Here is a 19,337-nt window from a genome sequence, read left to right on the forward strand (position 1 = left end):
CATTAACTCGTCATTTACATTCAGTATATGTCCTAATGCTGTCCCTCCCCACTCACCCCACCCCACAACAGGCCCTGGTGTGTGATGTTGCCCTTCATGTGTCCAAGTGTTCTCCTGTGAGTGAGAACATGCACTGTTTGGTTTTTTGTCTTTGCGATAGTTTGCTGAGAATGACGGTTTCCAGCTTCATCCATGTCCCTACAAAGGACATGAACTCATCCTTTTTTATGGCTGCATAGCATTCCATGGTGTATATGTGCCATATTTTCTTAATCCAGTCTATCATTGTTGGACATGTGGGTTGGTTCCAAGTCTTTGCTATTGTGAATAGTGCCGCAATAAACATACATGTGCATGTGTCTTCATAGCAGCATGATTTATAATCCTTTGGGTATATACCCAGTAATGGGATGGCTGGGTCAAATGGCATTTCTAGTTGTAGATCATTGAGGAATTGCCACACTGTCTTCCACGATGGTTGAACCAGTTTACAGTCCCACCAACAGTGTAAAAGCGTTCCTATTTCTCCACATCCTCTCCAGCCTGTTGTTTCTTGACTTTTTAATGATCGCCATTCTAACTGGTGTGAGACGGTATCTCATTGCGGTTTTGATTTGCATTTCTCTGATGGCCAGTAATGATGAGCATTTTTTCATGTGTCTCTTGGCTGCATAAATGTCTTCTTTTGAGAAGTGTCTGTTCATATCCTTTGCCCAATTTTTGATGGGGTTGTTTGTTTTTTTCTTGTAAATTTGTTTGAGCTCTTTGTAGATTCTGGATATTAGCCCTTTGTCAGATGAGTAGATTGCAAAAATATTCTCCCATTCTATAGGTTGCCTGTTCACTCTGATGGTAGTTTCTTTTGCTGTGCAGAAGCTCTTTAGTTTAATTAAATCCCACTTGTCAATTTTGGCTTTTGTTGCCATTGCTTTTGGTGTTTTAGACATGAAGTCCTTGCCCATGCCTATGTCCTGAATGGTAATGCCTAGGTTTTCTTCTAGGGTTTTTATGGTTTTAGGTCTAACATTTAAGTCTTTAATCCATCTTGAATTAATTTTTGTATAAGGTATAAGGAAGGGATCCAGTTTCAGCTTTCTACATATGGCTAGCCAGTTTTCCCAGCACCATTTATTAAATAGGGAATCCTTTCCCCATTTCTTGTTTTTGTCAGGTTTGTCAAAGATCAGATGGTGGTAGATGTGTGGTGTTATCTCTGAGGGCTCTATTCTGTTCCATTGGTCTATATCTCTGTTTTGGTACCAGTACCATGCTGTTTTGGTTACTGTAGCCTTGTAGCATAGTTTGAAGTCAGATAGCGTGATGCCTCCAGCTTTGTTCTTTTGGCTTAGGATTGACTTGGCGATGCGGGCTCTTTTTTGGTTCCATATGAACTTTAAAGTAGTTTTTTCCAATTCTGTGAAGAAAGTCATTGCTAGCTTGATGAGGATGACACTGAATCTATAAATTACCTTGGGCAGTATGGCCATTTTCACGATATTGATTCTGCCTATCCATGAGCATGGAATGTTCTTCCATTTGTTTGTATCCTCTTTTATTTCATTGAGCAGTGGTTTGTAGTTCTCCTTGAAGAAGTCCTTCACATGCCTTAAGTTGGATTCCTAGGTATTTTATTCTCTTTGAAGCAATTGTGAATGGGAGTTCACTCATGATTTGGTTCTCTGTCTGTTATTGGTGTATAAGAATGCTTGTGATTTTTGCACATTGATTTTGTATCCTGAGACTTTGCTAAAGGTGCTTATCAGCTTAAGGAGATTTGGGGCTGAGATGATGGGGTTTTCTAGATATACAATCATGTCATCTGCAAAGGGGGCCAATTTGATTTCCTCTTTTCCTAATTGAATACCCTTTATTTCTTTCTCCTGCCTGATTGCCCTGGCCAGAACTTCCAACACTATGTTGAATAGGAGTGATGAGAGAGGGCATCCCTGTCTTATGCCAGTTTTCAAAGGGAACGCTTCCAGTTTTTGCCCATTTAATATGATATTGGCTGTGGGTTTGTCATAAATAGCTCTTATTATTTTGAGATATGTCCCATCAATACAGAATTTATTGAGTTTTTAGCATGAAGGGCTGTTGAATTTTGTCAAAGGCCTTTTCTGCATCTATTGAGATAATCACGTGTTTTTTGTCATTGATTCTGTTTATATGATGGATTATGTTTGTTGATTTGCATATGTTGAACCAGCCTTGCATTCCCAGGACGAAGCCCACTTGATCATGGTGGATAAGCTTTTTGATGTGCTGCTGGATTCGGTTTGCCCGTATTTTATTGAGGATTTTTGCATTGATGTTCATCAGGGATATTGGCCTAAAATTCTCTTTTTTGTGTGTGTCTCTGCCAGGCTTTGGTATCAGGATGATGCTGGCCTCATAAAATGAGTTAGGGAGGATTTCCTCTTTTTCTATTGTTGGAATAGTTTCAGAAGGAACGGTACCAGCTCCTCCTTGTACCTCTGGTAGAATTCGGCTGTGAATCCACCTGGTCCTGGACTTTTTATCGTTGGTAGGCTATTAATTATTTCCTCAATTTCAGAGCCTGTTATTGGTCTATTCAGGGATTCAACTTCTTCCTGGTTTAGTCTTGGGAGGGTGTATGCGTCCAGGAATTTATCCATTTCTTCTAGATTTTCTAGTTTATTTGCATAGAGGTGTTTATAGTATTCTCTGATGGTAGTTTGTATTTCTGTGGGATCGGCTGTGATATCCCCTTTATCATTTTTTATTGCATCTATTTGATTCTTCTTTTATTCTTTATTAGTCTTGCTAGTGGTCTATCAATTTTATCTTTTTAAAAAAACCAGCTCCTGGATTCACTGATTTTTTGAAGGGTTTTTGTGTTTCTATCTCCTTCAGTTCTGCTCTGATCTTAGTTATTTCTTGCCTTCTGCTAGCTTTTGAATGTGTTTGCTCTTGCTTCTTTAGTTCTTTTAATTGTGATGTTAGGGTGTCAATTTTAGATCTTTCCTGCTTTCTCTTGTGGGCATTTAGTGCTATAAATTTCCCTCTACACACTGCTTTAAATGTGTCCCAGAGATTCTAGTATGTGGTGTCTTTGTTCTCATTGGTTTCAAAGAACATCTTTATTTTTGCCTTCATTTTATTATGTACCCAGTAGTCATTCAGAAGCTGGTTGTTCAGTTTCCATGTAGTTTTGAGTGAGTTTCTTAAACCCGAGTTCTAGTTTGATTGCACTGTAGTCTGAGAGACAGTTGGTTTTAATTTCTGTTCTTTTACATTTGCTGAGGAGTGCTTTACTTCCAACTACGTGGTCAATTTTGGAATAAGTGCAATATGGTGCTGAGAAGAATGTACATTCTGTTGATTTGGGGTGGAGAGTCCTGTAGATGTCTATTAGGTCCGCTTGGTGCAGAGCTGAGTTCAAGTCCTGGATATCCTTCCTTATTAACTTTCTGTCTCATTGATCTATCTAATGTTGACAGTGGGGTGTTAAAGTCTCCCATTATTATTGTGTGGGAGTCTAAGTCTCTTTGTAGGTCTCTAAGGACTTGCTTTATGAATCTGGGTGCTCCTGTATTGGATGCATATATATTTAGAATAGTTAGCTCTTCTTGTTGAATTGATCCCTTTACCATTATGTAATAGCCTTGTCTCTTTTGATCTTTGTTGGTTTAAAGTCTGTTTTATCAGAGACTAGGATTGCAACCCCTGCCTTTTTTTGTTTTCCATTTGCTTGGTAGGTCTTCCTCTATCCCTTTATTTTGAGCCTATGTGTGTCTCTGCATGTGAGATGGGTCTCCTGAATATAGCACACTGATGGGTCTTGACTCTTTATCCAATTTGCCAATCTGTGTCTTTTAGTTGGAGCATTTAGCCCATTTACATTTAAGGTTAATATTGTTATGTGTGAATTTGATCCTGTCATTATGATGTTAGCTGGTTATTTTGCTCGTTAGTTGATGCAGTTTCTTCCTAGCCTCGATGATCTTTACAATTTGGCATGTTTTTGCAGTGGCTGGTACCTGTTGTTCCTTTCCATTTTTAGTGCTTCCTTCAGGAGCTCTTGTAGGGCAGGCCTGGTGGTGACAAAATCTCTCAGCATTTGCTTGTCTGTGAAGGATTTTATTTCTCCTTCACTTATGAAGCTTAGTTTGGCTGGATATGAAATTCTGGGTTGAAAATTCTTTTCTTTAAGAATGTTGAGGCCGGGCGCGGTGGCTCACGCTTGTAATCCCAGCACTTTGGGAGGCCGAGGCGGGCGGATCATGAGGTCAGGAGATCGAGACCACGGCGAAACCCCGTCTCTACTAAAAATACAAAAAAATTAGCCGGGCGTGGTGGCGGGCGCCTGTAGTCCCAGCTACTCGGAGAGGCTGAGGCAGGAGAATGGCGTGAACCCAGGAGGCGGAGCTTGCAGTGAGCCGAGATTGTGCCACTGCACTCCAGCCTGGGCGATAGAGTGAGACTCCGTCTCAAAAAAAAAAAAAAAAAAGAATGTTGAATATCGGCCCCCACTCTCTTCTGGCTTGTAAAGTTTCTGCCAAGAGATCCGCTGTCAGTCTGATGGGCTTCCCTTTGTGGGTAACCCAGCCTTTTTCTCTGGCTGCCCTTAACAGTTTTTCCTTCATTTCAACTTTGGTGAATTTGACAATTATGTGTCTTGGAGTTGCTCTTCTCAAGGAGTATCTTTGCAGCATTCTCTGTATTTCCTGAATTTGAATGTTGGCCTGCCTTGCTAGGTTGGGGAAGTTCTCCTGTATTATATCCTGAAGAGTGTTTTCCAACTTGGTTCCATTCTCCCCATCACTTTCAGGTACACCAATCAGATGTAGATTTGGTCTTTTCACATAGTCCCATATTTCTTGGAGGCTTTGTTCATTTCTTTTTACTCTTTTTTCTCTAAACTTCTCCTCTCGCTTCATTTCATTCATCTGATCTTCAATCACTGATACCCTTTCTTCCAGTTCATGAAATTGGCTACTGAAGCTTGTGCATTCGTCACATAGTTCTCGTGCCATGGTTTACAGCTCCATCAGGTCATTTAAGGACTTCTCTACACTGATTATTCTAGGTAGCCATTCGTCTAATCTTTTTTCAAGGTTTTTAGCTTCTTTGCCATGTGTTCGAACTTCCTCCTTTAGGTCGGAGAAGTTTGGTCATCTGAAGCCTTCTTCTCTCAATTCGTCAAAGTCATTCTCCGTCCAGCTTTGTTCCGTTGCTGGCGAGGAGCTGTGTTCCTTTGGAAGGGGAGAAGTGCTCTGATTTTTAGAATTTTCAGTTTTTCTGCTCTGTTTTTTCCCTATCTTTGTAGTTTCATCTACCTTTGGTCTTTGATAATGGTAATGTACAGATGGGGTTTTGCTGTGGATGTCCTTTCTGTTTGTTAGTTTTCCTTCTAAGAGTCAGGACCCTCAGCTGCAGGTCTGTTGGAGTTTGCTGGAGGTCCACTCCAGACCATGTGTGCCTGGGTATCAGTAGCAGATGCTGCAGAACAGCGAATATTGCTGAACAGCAAATGTTGCTGCCTGATCATTCCCCTGGAAGCTTCATCTCAGAGGGGTACCTGGCCGTGTGAGGTGTCAGTCTGCCCCCTACTGGGGGGTGCCTCCCAGTTAGGTTACTCGGGGGTCAGGGACCCATTTGAGGAGGCAGTCTGACCGTTCTCAGATCTCAAACTCCGTGCTGGGAAAATCACTACTCTCTTCAAAGCTGTCAGACAGGGACATTTAAGTCTGCAGAGGTTTCTGCTGCCTTTTGTTTGGCTATGCCCTGCCCCCAGAGGTGGAGTCTACAGAGGCAGGCAGGCAGGCCTCCTTGAGCTGCGGTGGGCTCCAACCAGTTCAAGCTTCCCAGCAGCTTTGTTTACCTACTCAAGCCTCAGCAATGGCGGGCGCCCCTCCCCCAGCCTCGCTGTCGCCTTGCAGTTCGATCTCAGACTGCTGTGTTAGCAATGAGCGAGGCTCCGTGGGCGTGAGGCCTCCAAGCCAGGCATGGGATATAATCTCCTGCTGTGCCATTTGCTAAGACTGTGGGAAAAGCACAGTATTAGGGTGGGAGTGACCCCATTTTCTAGGTGCCATCTGTCACAGCTTCCCTTGGCTAGGAAAGGGAATTCCCTGACCCCTTCTGCTTCCAGGTGAGGCGATGCCTCGCCCTGCTTCGGCTCACGCTCGGTGGCCTGCACCCACTGTCCGACAAGCCCCAGTGAGATGAACCCAGTACCTCAGCTGGAAATGCAGAAATCACCCGTCTTCTGCGTCGCTCACGCTGGGAGCTGCAGACTGGAGCTGTTCCTATTCGGCCATCTTGGAACTGCCTATAGCCTTTTCTTTGAGACAAGGTCTCCATCTGTCACCCAGGCTGGAGGGCAGTGGTGCAAATACAGCTTACTGCAGCCTTGACCTCCAAGGCTCAAGTGATCTCACCTCAGCCTCCCAAGTAGCTGGGATTATGGGCACACCACCACACTCAGCTAATTTCTTAATATTTTGTAGTGACAGGATACCAGTATGTTTGTTACCCCAGCTAGTCTAAAATTCTGGGCTCAAGCAATCCGCCCACCTCAGCCTGCTAAAGTGCTGGGATTACAGGCATGAGCTATCACGCCTAGCCGAAGGTATTTTAGTTCAAGTTTTTCCTTCAAAAAAAAAAAAAAAAGAAAAAGAAAAAGAACCCGAATTGGCAGCCTGTCACACACCGCAACCCCAACTACAACTACTATTCATTCTCACTCCCTGCTTTTCACAGCCAAACTTCCTCAAAAGATGTGTATATACTGTCCTCACCTACTCATTTCTTCATCTCCCACTCATTCTTCAACCCAGCCTAATCTAACTTAATTCTGCCTCTATTATGCCACTAAATCTAACTAAAGTCAATGACCTCCCAGGGCTAAATCCAATGAACACTTTCAGAATTTGTTGTGTTAGGCCTATCACTTTTAAGACTTCTTTGGCTTCTCTGATAACACTCTCCTGATTTTGCCCCAGTTCTGGACTACTCTTTCTCAGTTTTCCCTGCCCCACCTCCTCACCACTTACCACTAGAGGTCCTAAAAGCTCAAGGTCTTCTTCTTACTCCAGACTCTCCCAAGGCAAACATCAATTTCTAGGGCTTCAAACTACCAAGTCACAGTATCAAGGTGAAAATCACTTATCCTCAAATTACCCTTGACAATTCTCTTAAGTTCGCCCTTTAAGTACACTTTACCATATGAACAGCCCACAATGGTGGCCAATATACAATCCCCTCCAACATTCAAGCACCATATTAAACAGGTAGTTTACAGTTAAAGACCAAGTGTACAAAAAAGCACATCATTTTTCTTGCTCCTATGCCATTCCACCTCCATAATCCCTCATTTAAAACCCATCAATATCTGCCCACTCTGCTGAAGATAAAATTCAAAATATTTAACATGGCCTAGAATGTCTTATATGATTTAATACCTTGCAGCCTCATCTCCCATCACATCTCACTTTCTACATTACAGCCTGCCAGGCCTTTCATTTCCCAAAGTACACCCTTTCTTCCTTGCAGACCATTTGCAAAATGCCACTCCCTCAATCTACTCTCTCTTCCCTTTTCTCCCTTTCTCTTACATAAGGCTTAGTCATTCTTTGGGTCTCTACAGAAACGTCTTCTCCTTAGGGAAGCCTTCTCAATCCAGCCCTTCCCCACACTATGTTAGGGGTCTCCCTGCCATGCATGTACACTTAAGCACACTTTTTACTTGTTTGATGTCTGTCTCTCCCAGTAAACTGTATGCTTCATGAAGATCTTGTCAGCTTTTATCATTGTTTTATCCCAGCATCTAACACTCACATATTGGTGAAATAAGAAACTTCATCATTACAGATGCTTTTTACATTCATAAATAATGTGCATACAGGATCCAAATACAAACTGAAATTTGCTTTTTAAAATTATTTAATTGGGGTAAAGTAGAACAAAATGTATCATCTTAATCCTTTTTAAGTATACAGTAGAATACCTTTAGTACATTCACATTGTGGTGCAACAAAACTCTTTTCATCTTTCAAAGCTGAAAGTCTATATCCATTAAACAATAACCCCCCATTCTCCCTTACCCCCAGTTCCTGGCAACCACCATTCTACTTAAGTCTCTATGAGACTATTCTAGGTACCTCATATAAGGTGAATCATGCAGTATATCTTCTTTGTGACTGGCTTATTTCACTTAGCATAATGTCCTCAAGGTTATGTAGCATGTGTCAGAATTTCCTTCCTTTTTAAGGCTGAATGACATTTCACTGTATGTACACGCCACACTTTATTTAACCATTCATCCACTGATTGATCTTTGGGTTGCTTCCACCTTTTGGTAACATAATAAATATTTATTATTGTAACGCTTCTAAGAACAAGGGCATACAAATATCTCTGAGACCTTGCTCTCAATTATTTTGAGTATATATCAAGAAGCAGAATTGCTGGATTATGATAATTCTCTTTCAAAAAAAAATTTTTTTTTGAGATGGAGTCTCGCTCTGTCGCCCAGTCTGGAGTGCAGTGGCACAGTCTCTGCTCACTGCAACCTCCCAGGTTCAAGCAATTCTTCTGCTTCAGCCTCCCGAGTAGCTGGGACTACAGGCACCTGCCACCAGGCCCAGCTAATTGTTGAATTTTTAGTAGAGACAGGATTTCACCATATTGGCCAGGCTGGTCTCGAACTCCTGACCTCGTGATCCACTTGCCTAAGCCTCCCAAAGTGCTGGGATTACAGGCATGAGCCACCATGCCCGGCCTCTCAGATTTTTTAGAAAGTGCCATCCTGTTTTCCATTGTGGCCAGACCATTTTACATGCCCACCAACACAGGAATTCTTGGTACAAGAGTTTCAATTTCTTCACATCCTTGCCAATACCTGTTACATTCTGTTTTGTTTTAATTGGACCCATCCTAATGAGTATCAGGTTGTGACTGCTTTCATATAAACTTTATGTGCCTTCATTTCCTACAAATTTGTGGCAAAAAGCCATCTAAAAATATGTTCCATAAACAACCTTCTAGAAGGTAATGGCAACGCAAAAGAAAAAAGTTTTTAAAAGTAGCATTTTAAGGAACAGTAATATTGTAGTTCATGTGAAATGGCATAAAAACGAAGGAAAAAAAACAAAAACAAATGAAAGGCATTCCCACTCATATCTGAAATTCTCTGATGCCACCTGCCTGCTTGGAGCTCCGAATTCCTTAAGCTTATGTTTTGTCTCCCTTCAGGATACTCCTCCTTCACTACTGCCCCCGATTCATGCGCTGAGACACCTTATCCCATTCTCTTTGCCTGTGGCTGTACCCTTCCTTTCTATTTCAGCTCTGTGCACCTTGGCATTAGAGGGTATAGATGATTAACACAGATGTTTGAACAGCTGAGGTAAAATGAATCCCATTACAACCTTGAAAAGTTGAATTAAACGTTTGATTAAAACTGAAAATGAAAAAAACACACACACACACACACACACCTGAAAACGGATAAAAAAGCTTCATATAGAGCAATGTATCAACACATTCTAAATCAGAAATGTATCTTGGTCTCTGGACTCTAAATTCAAAAAACTTTAAGATTAAACTGCAAATAAAGATTTACGACAATCTAGAATGACTCTCTGGATCAAAAAGTCACTAGGCTAGGCACCTTCCCACAAATTTAAAATAAAGCACAAAAATGTTTTAAATCAAAGGTATGTATTCAATAGTGATTAGCGTGCATTCAAAATTAAAAGATGTTTTAAAGTTTGCATACACACAAAATTTATAGAACAGTTATTGCTTTTTCAAAGTTCAAGTCATCTGTATCAGAATTACTTTTCTTTTTTTTTTTTTTTTTTTTTTTTTTTGGGAGAGAGTCTCAGTCTGTCGCCCAGGCTAGAGTGCAACGGCATGATATCAACTCACTGCAACCTCCACTTCCCAGGTTCAACTGATTCTCCTGATACACCCTCCAAGTAGCTGAGATTACAGGTGTGCACCACCATGCCCAGTTAATTTTTGTATTTTTAGTAGAGACGAGGTTTCATCATGTTAGCCAGGCTGGTCTCGAACTCCTGACTTCAAGTGATCTGCCCACCTCAGCCTCCCCAAGTGCTGGGATTATAGGCGTGAGACACCGCACCTGGCCAGAATTACTTTTCAAAGAACAAAATGTTTTGGTATTTACATTTGTGAAATGAACTCAGGAGTGAACACTTCCATTAATCCTGAAATAGTAACCATTATAGCGTAAAAATGTAGAAAGATATTGTGTGATAAAGGTTCTTAAGTGTTGGTTAAATGTTAAACTAAAAATTTATTTATGTAAGTTCATTGTCATTTACAATTTTAAAAAGGGTATCATAGCAAAACCATTAAAGAAGGCTAGAAAACAAATATGTCTTTAAGTTTACTGACTCTTCATTCAATACCTAGGTGAAGAGTAAATAGATCACCAAGTATTTTGAAAGTTACTTTCCTTGGCCGGGCACAGTCGCTCACGCCTGTAATCCCAGCACTTTAGAAGACCAAGGCGGGAGGATCACCTGAACCCAGCATTTAGAGGTTGCAGTGAGCCATGATCATGACACAGCACTCCAGCCTGGGAGACAGACAGACTCCCTGTCTCAATAAATAAATAAATGAGTAAATACTTAAAAATAAATTTAAGAAAGTTACTTTTCTTAAACTGTATCTAAATAATACTAACCTAATCTAAATAATCTACATTATATGGCAATTTACCTTGTAGACCTACATAAACGTGCATTTTCATCATAGTCTACTTCACTTACAATTACACGGTACTGTTTGTAGAATATAAGATATATGTGTTAGCAAAAAATAATTTTGAAAAGTTACCCACAACTCCATATATTTACTTTGAAAAAGTTAAATAAAACCAAACACTTAAAGTTTATTGCATTTGTCACACTGCATTTTTCAGAACTGACTCAGAGAAATATTTAAATAATTAAAATCGCCAGGCAAGGTGGCTCACGCCTGTAATCTCAGCACTTTGGGAGGCTGAGGCAGGAAGATCACTTGAGGTCAAGAGTTCCAGACCAGCCTGGCCAACACAGTGAAATTCCATCTCTACTAAAAATACAAAAATCAGCCAGGAATGGTGGTGCACGCCTGGAATCCCAGCTACTTATGAGGCTGAGGCATGAGAATTGCTTGAACCTGGGAGGCAGAGCTTGCAGTGAGCCGAGATCATGCTACTGTACTCCAGCCTGGATGACAGACTGAGACTCCATCTCAAAAAAAAAAAAAAAAAATTAAGATCATTAACATTATAGTTGACCATTAGTACATTACCAAAACATAAGGTCCTTACAGTAAAGTACCAGGTCCCTATGGTGAAGTATCAGTGGCAAGGGGGTCAATGATTCATCCATTCTCCTCAGCGTGGATATCACCTTCTTAAATAAGGCACAATTGCTGACCTCAGATGGCTGCTTCAGCCCACTTCTGCTTTACTGGTGACACTAATTTCAAGCCCTAAATGGCTACCCCACCCCTTCTGACACCTCTGGGAATTCAAGTGGGTAAGACATTTATAACATTATTGGCTGTAAACAGCTCATCTCTTGGGAAAGTTTTATTTGGTCACGAGTCCAAAACTGAAACATTTCCTGAGTTGCAGTGAGCAAATAAGTATTTCACAATCACCATTTTATTTTGATTCAAGTTAGTTTATGAAACTACAAAACTAGTATAATTTGTGAGCAGAGTGTCCTTCTAAATAAGTAGCATAATATAAACCAAACTCATTTGTATAAATACAATTAAGGCAATCCATCCAAAACATAGAGAACTTTTAACAACTGAAACCAAAGCCACAAAAAAACGAGGCAAGAAGGCCACTTTCACTTAGCCAAAAAAGGGTGTGGGGGGATGTTTGATATATTTCTCAAGAAATATAACTCTCAAGGATAATACCATATGTCTTATAAAATGGGATGAAAAAAATCAGTACAACAAAAGGGATAAAAGACCATTTCACAACAGGCCTACATGCCACAATATTTTAAAAAACCAACACTTTCATATGAAATTTCTGGAGCAAAGAAGTACCATCTAAAAAGCATTCTTGAATCATTGCAGCTTTTTAAAACTACTGGTTCCATTTTTGATTCCCTTTATTTAAAAGCCTCAGAAAATGTTCAGAGAAAAATTAATTTCAAGCCTTCTATTTAATGAGCATCACTGCATGCACCAACGTGGAAGAACCAAAGCCAGCTCTAAAACAGTAAATCACAAATGAATGAAACTTTAATTCTTGATGGTTTTAGTTCTGATATTTTGTCCACAGGGTGGCAGTCTCACAGTATTAACTTGTTCATGGAGTCAACGCACAATTTCACAGTTCGAAAGCCACAGACATATGCAGGTATGCAATAAATTTACTAGCTGGCCAACCCTAAGAGTAAAAACTGCCAGTCCCCTGCAATAAAATCTGTGCTTCATAACTTCTCTATTTCTTTTAGAAATATTTCCTTTCTGAAGTCGTAGATTTTTCCTTCAGTGTTATCTCTTGTATCTGATCCTTTCTATTCTGCTGCCACCAACCTATTTAGGGAGAGAGTAGAAGCAAGGAGAGATGTTAGGAGATTATTAATGGACTGCGGGAAGTCCTTGACCCTTGTCAAGGCCTAATGGAGTGAGAACAGGAAAGGGACAATGGAGATGGAGAGCACAGACATAATCCTTCTATCCTCCAGTTCAACTTGCACGTTACTACCAAATTCGTTTCATTAAAACATTCCTCGTATTACCAGAAATCTCTTTTCCTAACTAAACTCCTTAGCTCCAAATCCAAGGGGCTTCCAAAAAATCTCGTCAAGGGGCTTCGTAAACTAAACTTTGCTTTGCTTTGCTTTAAATAGACCTTGCCACTTCTTGATTTTCATTCATTCGTTTTCTGAATGTTTACCAGGTGCCAAGCCCTGCTTCAAGTCTGATGATACAGAGGGAAACAAGTCAAAGCCCCTGCTTCAAAGTTACACTCCTGACAGTACATTCTGTGAGCAAGAGGAGGATACGTCCCCAGACACTTCCAGCTCTCTGCAGGTAAGAGGTATCGTTCTTCCTAAGTATGAGCCATTGGAGTAACACTAGGCATCAGGAGGATAGTAAAAACACATTGTCCACTACAGACCCTAATCTATTTTCGCAGCCTTATTTCCCATTCCTATCCTACCTGCACCCTCAGCTCCATTAAAATGTGCTAGTAACTGTTGGCGTGCCTCTGCTCCTGCTTGCTTCCTTCCTTTCAATGCCTTGTCCCCGTCCCTGTCTTTACCAGCAAAAGCCTAACCAGCCTTCAAAGCTTATCTCGAATGCTGCCTCCTGCAAGAGGCCTTTCCTCATTCCCCTCACACAAACTCAGATATGGATTTTGAACACTATCAAACACTTATGACCCCTGGCTTAGTCCCCTCTGAGCATTTATCAAACTATGTATTGTATCATAATTATCTGTATACTTACCTAACCTCCTCCATCAGTTATTTAATGAGCACTTGCCACATTTGTGGAACTAACTAGGAGCTGAACTTTCCCCATTAAATTATTCCATTATTATTTTAATTTTTATTTTCTAGAGAGAGGGTCTCACCCTGTTGTCCAGGCTGGAGTTCAGTGGTGCGATCACAGCTCACTGCAGCCTCAACCCCCCAGGTTCAAGCAATCCTACCACCTCAGCCTCCTGAGAAGCTGGGACTACAGGCATGCACCACCACACCAGCTAATTTTTGTTTTTTTTTTTCCTTTGGTAGAGATGAAGTTTCACCATGTTGCCCAGGCTGCTATTATTTTTAAACAGATAATATCCAAATGATAAATGTAAAATCAAGAGACAAAATATTCTATATGCTTTTTATTGCTTCAATCCTTTTTAAGAGTTTGATCGAGATAAAACTTACATATCATGAAGTTTATCTACTTAAAGTGTACAATTCGACATTATTTAGTGCATTTATAGAGTTATAGAACTATCACTGTAATCTATTTTAGGATTTTCAATCACCCTAAATTTACTATCCACATTAGCAGTCACCTCACCCCAAACCTCCCTATCCCCTCTGATCCAAGGCAACCACTAATCTACCCTCTTTCTCTATAGATTTGCCTATTTTTGGATATTTCATATAAATGGAATAAAAATGTGGTCTTTCATGCGTGGCTCTTTAGTGTAATGTTCTTGTGATTGAGTACCTCATCCCTTTTTATTCCCAAATATTCCACTGTGTGGATACACTACATTTTACCTATTCACTCATCAGTTGAGGGACATTCAGGTTGTTTCTACTTTTTGCTTATGAATAATGCTGCTATAAACATTTGTGTACAAGGTTTGGTGTGGGCATGTTTTCATTTCTACTGGGTACATACCTAGGAGTGGAAATACTGGATCATATGGTAACTGTTTTAACATTTAGAGGAACTGCCAAACTGTTTTCCAAAGCAACTGCACCATTATACATTTCCAGCAGCACTGTATGAGGGTTCCAACTTCTTTACTATTGTTTGAATCTTTACTACATACAGAACAAGAACGATCTCATTATATCCTTGCCTTCAGAGAACTTATATTGACAGAATTAGACAAGAAATAAACAGAAAGAAATAAACAGGTTAATTTCAGATACTAAGAAAATGAAAAAAAATGTCATAAAGTAATCAGAAAGTAACCAAGGAAGAGGAAGTCTCAAGCTAAAGTGGTCAGAAAAGATCTCTCTGAGAAGGTAATGTTGACCTAAGATGTGCAGAGCTACAGAGGGAATATTCCAGGGAAAGGAAAAAGGCAAGTAACAAAACTCCGAGACAAGGATAAGTTTGGCATGGCAAAAAGGAAGCCTACGTAGCCAAGATACAATGAAGTGGTAGATAAGGTAGGACCTGAGGTTAGGAGGGTAAGGTCTAGATAATGTTGGACCTAGGAGACCATGATAAGGTCTTTGGATTTTAGCTGAAATGCAGTAATTGCTTTAAAATCCCTTCTACTTTTTTAAATACCAGCGTTCATCTCTGCAAACATTTACTGAACTTTCACATCTTTTTTTTTTTTTTTTTAAGAGACAAGGTCTTAGGGTCTTGCTCTGTCACATGGAGTGTAGTGGTGCCATCACAGCTCACTGCAGCCTTGAACTCCTGGGCTCAATGGATCCTCCCACCTTAGGCTTGCAAGTAGCTAGGACTACAGGCATGTGGCATCACACCTGGCTAATTTTTTTTAAATTTTATTTTTGTAGAGAAAGGCTCTTGTTATGTTGTCCAGGCTCTCTCACTTTCTTTTTTTTTTTTTTTCCCCTGAGGTGGAGTCTCCCTCTGTCTCCAAGGCTGGAGTGCAGTGACACGATCCTGAGATCCTGGCTTACTGCAATCTCTGCCTCCAGGGCTCACGCGATCCTCCCACCTTGGCCTCCTGAATAGCTGATACAGGTGCAGCGGGTGCCACCACGCCTGGCTAATTTTTTGTATTTTTGGTAGAGATGGGATTTTGCCATGTTGATCCACCTGCCTCAGCCTCCCAAAGTGCTAGGATTATAGGCATGAGCCACCACACCCTGTCTCTTTCATGTATCTTCTAATTACACCTAACAGTAGCAAATACTAAAGAGATTATTTGGGTAAATCCACAGCACTCAGTGTCACTAATTTATGGCCCAAGAGAGAGCACCTAAAATATGCCTGCCAATGGCACAAGTGTAAGAATGAATCCTCACCAATTGATTACCTAGCCTTAATCAATTTAAGATATATGTCTTACTGACAGTAATGAGCAGCTCTGTCTTCGAATACCAAGGTCACTTTCAACAAAGCAAGACAGATCATTCTCACACTTTAAGCCTAGATTTCATTCCTATAAAGTGAATTCTAATTAACTGATTGCTTTTCTCCATTCTATTAGTTACAAATTAATATTCAACTCCTAAACATAAAATCTACGGACACAAAACATTCTACATGTTTCTTTATTGTTTGAATATTTTAAAACAAGAATTTTTCACATGCCACTGCTATCTTTGGGTTTTCCAAGAGACAGAAATGGTTTAAAAATTTTTGTGACATAAAATGTCACTCCTTGATAAAAGAACCTGTTACCTAGTCAAAATTTCTCAAGTTAAAATTCCTTTCTACATTCCCAGCTTGATCTCCCATGGCCCTCCCTGCAGGCACTCTGTGCTCCTGCCAAACCGACTACTTGCCAGCCTCATACTTGTTCCCCCTACCTCAGCTTTATGATTCACATTCCCCACCAGGACAAATCCAATCAGTTCTTCAAGGTCCACTCTCCCCTCTAGGTCTCTTCTCCAGTCCTCTCCTTTGAGCAGAACCAATTCCTCCTCTCTGTTACTCCAGTAGCACTTCTACAACTCAGATGTTGCCTTACCATATTCTACGTAATGCACAACTACACGAAAGATAAATCTATATTTTATACAGAGATGATGCAACTACTTCCTTTGTGTTCACCCCCAGGTATATAGTACAACTATTTGAAATTACTCAGTGCACAGTTGAAAATAACATCCATTTTAGCACCATTTGGTACAATGTTGTAAACTCATTACAAAATACAAGGTCAAGGCCTGGCATGGTGGCTCACGCCTATAATCCTAGCACTTTAGGAGGCCGAGGTGGGTGGATCACCTGAGGTCAGGGGTTCAAGACCAGCCTGGCCAACATGGTGAAACACTGTCTCTACTCAAAATACAAAAATTGGCCACGCGTGGTGGCGGGTGCCTATAGTCCCAGCTACTTGGGAGGCTGAGGCACGAGAATAGCTTGAATCCGGGAGGCGGAGGTTGCAGTGAGCTGAGATCGCGCCAATGCACTCCAGCCTGGGTTTCAGAGCGAGACTCCGTCTCAACAACAACAACAACAACAACAACAACAACAACAACAAAAGTCAAAAGTTAAGCCCTCTCTGGGGACAATTAACGCAGAGTTATGCGAGTTATCTTTCTTTCTTTCCAAATTTTCAACTACTGTAATTCTTTAGTAACTGCTTCTTAATAATGACACACTATTACTTATTTAAATGAAGCTTCCACTTTCATTATCTATTCAAGAATCGCTCAACAATTTTTGTAACTCTATTTAAAATTTGTGAGTGATACGTGTTATCAAAAATGTATGGCTCTAAAGCCAGAGAACAGAGAAGGTTAAAAGTCTCATCACACAGCTAATCAGAGACCAAAATATTATTCCATTCAGTATTCTATCCACTAGCTAACATAAATACAAACATCAGTAACTTCAAAAGCATCTGGTGGTGCTTCGTGTGTAGCAAACACACAAATATTTGAATTAATGAAGATGATTTAAAATACTTAAGGCTTTTTCTTGTTTAACAAGGTAAGCCTAATTAATCCTTAATCACGCAGATCACATTAACAAATTTACTATGCAGTTAAAGCTACAAAATAGCCTGGAAATACATACTAACAACCAAATCATCTGCTCTCAGTAATGGCACTGACCAGAAACCCATCTACAAGAGTCACTTTTTCCTTCTTCGTTTGTTCCCAGAGGCCTAATAAACATTATAGTCGACCCTATTTTCTAATTTCAGTTTGCATTTAAGATAACGCTTTTGTTTCATTTACAGCTCACATGCTGCTGACACAGCTGCCCCTTCTTTGTAATAAACACAGGGCTTCTATATTTAAAAATACAGTGAAACTTTGTTTTAACGTCCCCTCCCCAGTCTCCAGCCAATTTTCTCTTTCCCAAGCCCCACCTCCACCCCAGAATGTTTTGTTGTTGTTTTAATCAATTTTTTTAAATCAACGGCGCTCAAAATGTTAGACCCTTTGGAAAGTCGATTTACTTATTTAAAGCCATCTCATCAGAGTGGTATTTTTCTTCTCCATAGCTCGTGGTGTGTGTTTTTAAAGGGAAAGAAAAAAGATTCTCGTTCCCAAAGGCCTTTTTTTGTGGGTACTTTCCGTGACTGCGACCAGCGCCCCTAATGTCAAGTTGGGAAGACCTCGCGGGCCGGCCTCGCGCTTGCTCAGGCGCCGCGGGTGGAGACGCGAGCGCACACGCGGCGGAAAAGGGCGCCGGGCGGTTGCGCGGCCGGGAAAGCGCGCCCCCCGGGGAGGGCGCGGAAGGCACACTGTGTTCCGTGGGGCCTCCTAAATACCCTGTGGCCAGAGAACCACTACCGGCCCGGGCGCGGGCTCCGGGGCGCCCAGGGCAGGGGGTCAGCCCGTCCAGCATCGGAAGACTCTCAAGAGCGGCCGAAGAGGGTGTGGGCCTGAGCGGGGCGCTGGGAGGAGATAACGCAAGGCCAGAGTTAATCATCACCTCCTGGGCGTCTGGAAAACTACGGGCCGGAGGGGCGGGGGAACAGCCCGGGGGAAAGTGAAACTCCCTCGGGGCCCACCAGCCCCGCGAGCCGAAGGCGGGAGGGAGAAGGATCCGGAGCGCATTCGCTTCTCCAGCAGGCAAGGCGCGGCACTCGAGGCTCCAAAAGCCGCAGCGCAGCTCCTGGCGCCACTAACTACAGCAATGCTCATTTTCTACAAACTCACCCAGACAGGGGGACAAGAAAGGAGCCAGAACACAAGATTTGAAAAGTCAGCCCTCCAAACCGATAGTTGGAAAAAAAGAAAAAGGCAGCGTTCCCATACCGGGAGTCGAACCCGGGCCGCCTGGGTGAAAACCAGGAATCCTAACCGCTAGACCATATGGGAAGTGCTGCTATGAAAAACTGCCGTGACCCACCTGACAAGCATAAGCGCCTCTGCTCCCTTTGCCGCGCCTCTCACCACTGCCGCCTCTGTGCTACTGGAGCTGCCACCGCCACCGCTGCTGCTGCTGCCCACGCGCTCCCGAGCTAGGGAACAAGCCGCCTCCGAGCGCGCGGATGTCGTAGGGGAGAGGAGGGGCGGGGCGGGGCCGCTCTGCTGCAACAGCAAAGTTTGAGGCCAAGCCTAGCGACTCGCTGCCCCGGTTCCGCAATTTCACCTCTTTTTTTTTTTTTTAACTCCGCCAGAGGACCCCGACCCACAGGTCCTGGTTGCTCCGCTGGTCAAAGTGCGGGCGGACTAGTTGGCAAAGTTGAGAGCGGCGACGTCTCTGGGAACAGCTGTTTGCGTTCAGGGCGGAGGCGGCGCGCGAGCTCCTTGGCCTCGAGCCAGCGAGCCTAGAAGGAGGATGGAGGTTCTGGGCCCCAGGGGAGGACACAGAGACGGCGGGATGGCGCAGGGACTTGAAGCTTGAGATCCCGTCCTTCAGCTCAGGTCCCGTCGCGCTTTTACCCTTTCCCGGTGACCTCAACCCGTTTATACCGACCCCACCTCTTTGGAGCCAGGAGTACCGCCCCTGTAGGGGGAGGGGAAAGGAGG

At 42.1% G+C, this 19,337-nt stretch overlaps 1 protein-coding gene and 1 non-coding gene across 2 annotated transcripts in view; both read right to left on the reverse strand.

Annotated features, from left to right (window-relative positions):
- The window catches only part of ELF1 (E74 like ETS transcription factor 1), a 125,596-nt gene extending 106,345 nt beyond the window's left edge, over window positions 1-19,251 (reverse strand). Inside the window, exon 1 of the mRNA XM_058437809.1 lies at window positions 18,715-19,251. The gene's annotated coding sequence lies outside the window, so the exon portion shown is untranslated. The remainder of the gene's footprint in view (window positions 1-18,714) is intronic.
- On the reverse strand, window positions 18,612-18,683 carry TRNAE-UUC (transfer RNA glutamic acid (anticodon UUC)). The gene has a single exon. It is a non-coding gene; the product is annotated as a tRNA-Glu (tRNA).
- Window positions 19,252-19,337: the final 86 nt, after the last annotated feature.

This window comes from Hylobates moloch, unplaced genomic scaffold (assembly GCF_009828535.3).
Source record: "Hylobates moloch isolate HMO894 unplaced genomic scaffold, HMol_V3 SCAFFOLD_4, whole genome shotgun sequence".
Classification (NCBI taxonomy): Eukaryota; Metazoa; Chordata; class Mammalia; order Primates; family Hylobatidae; genus Hylobates; species Hylobates moloch.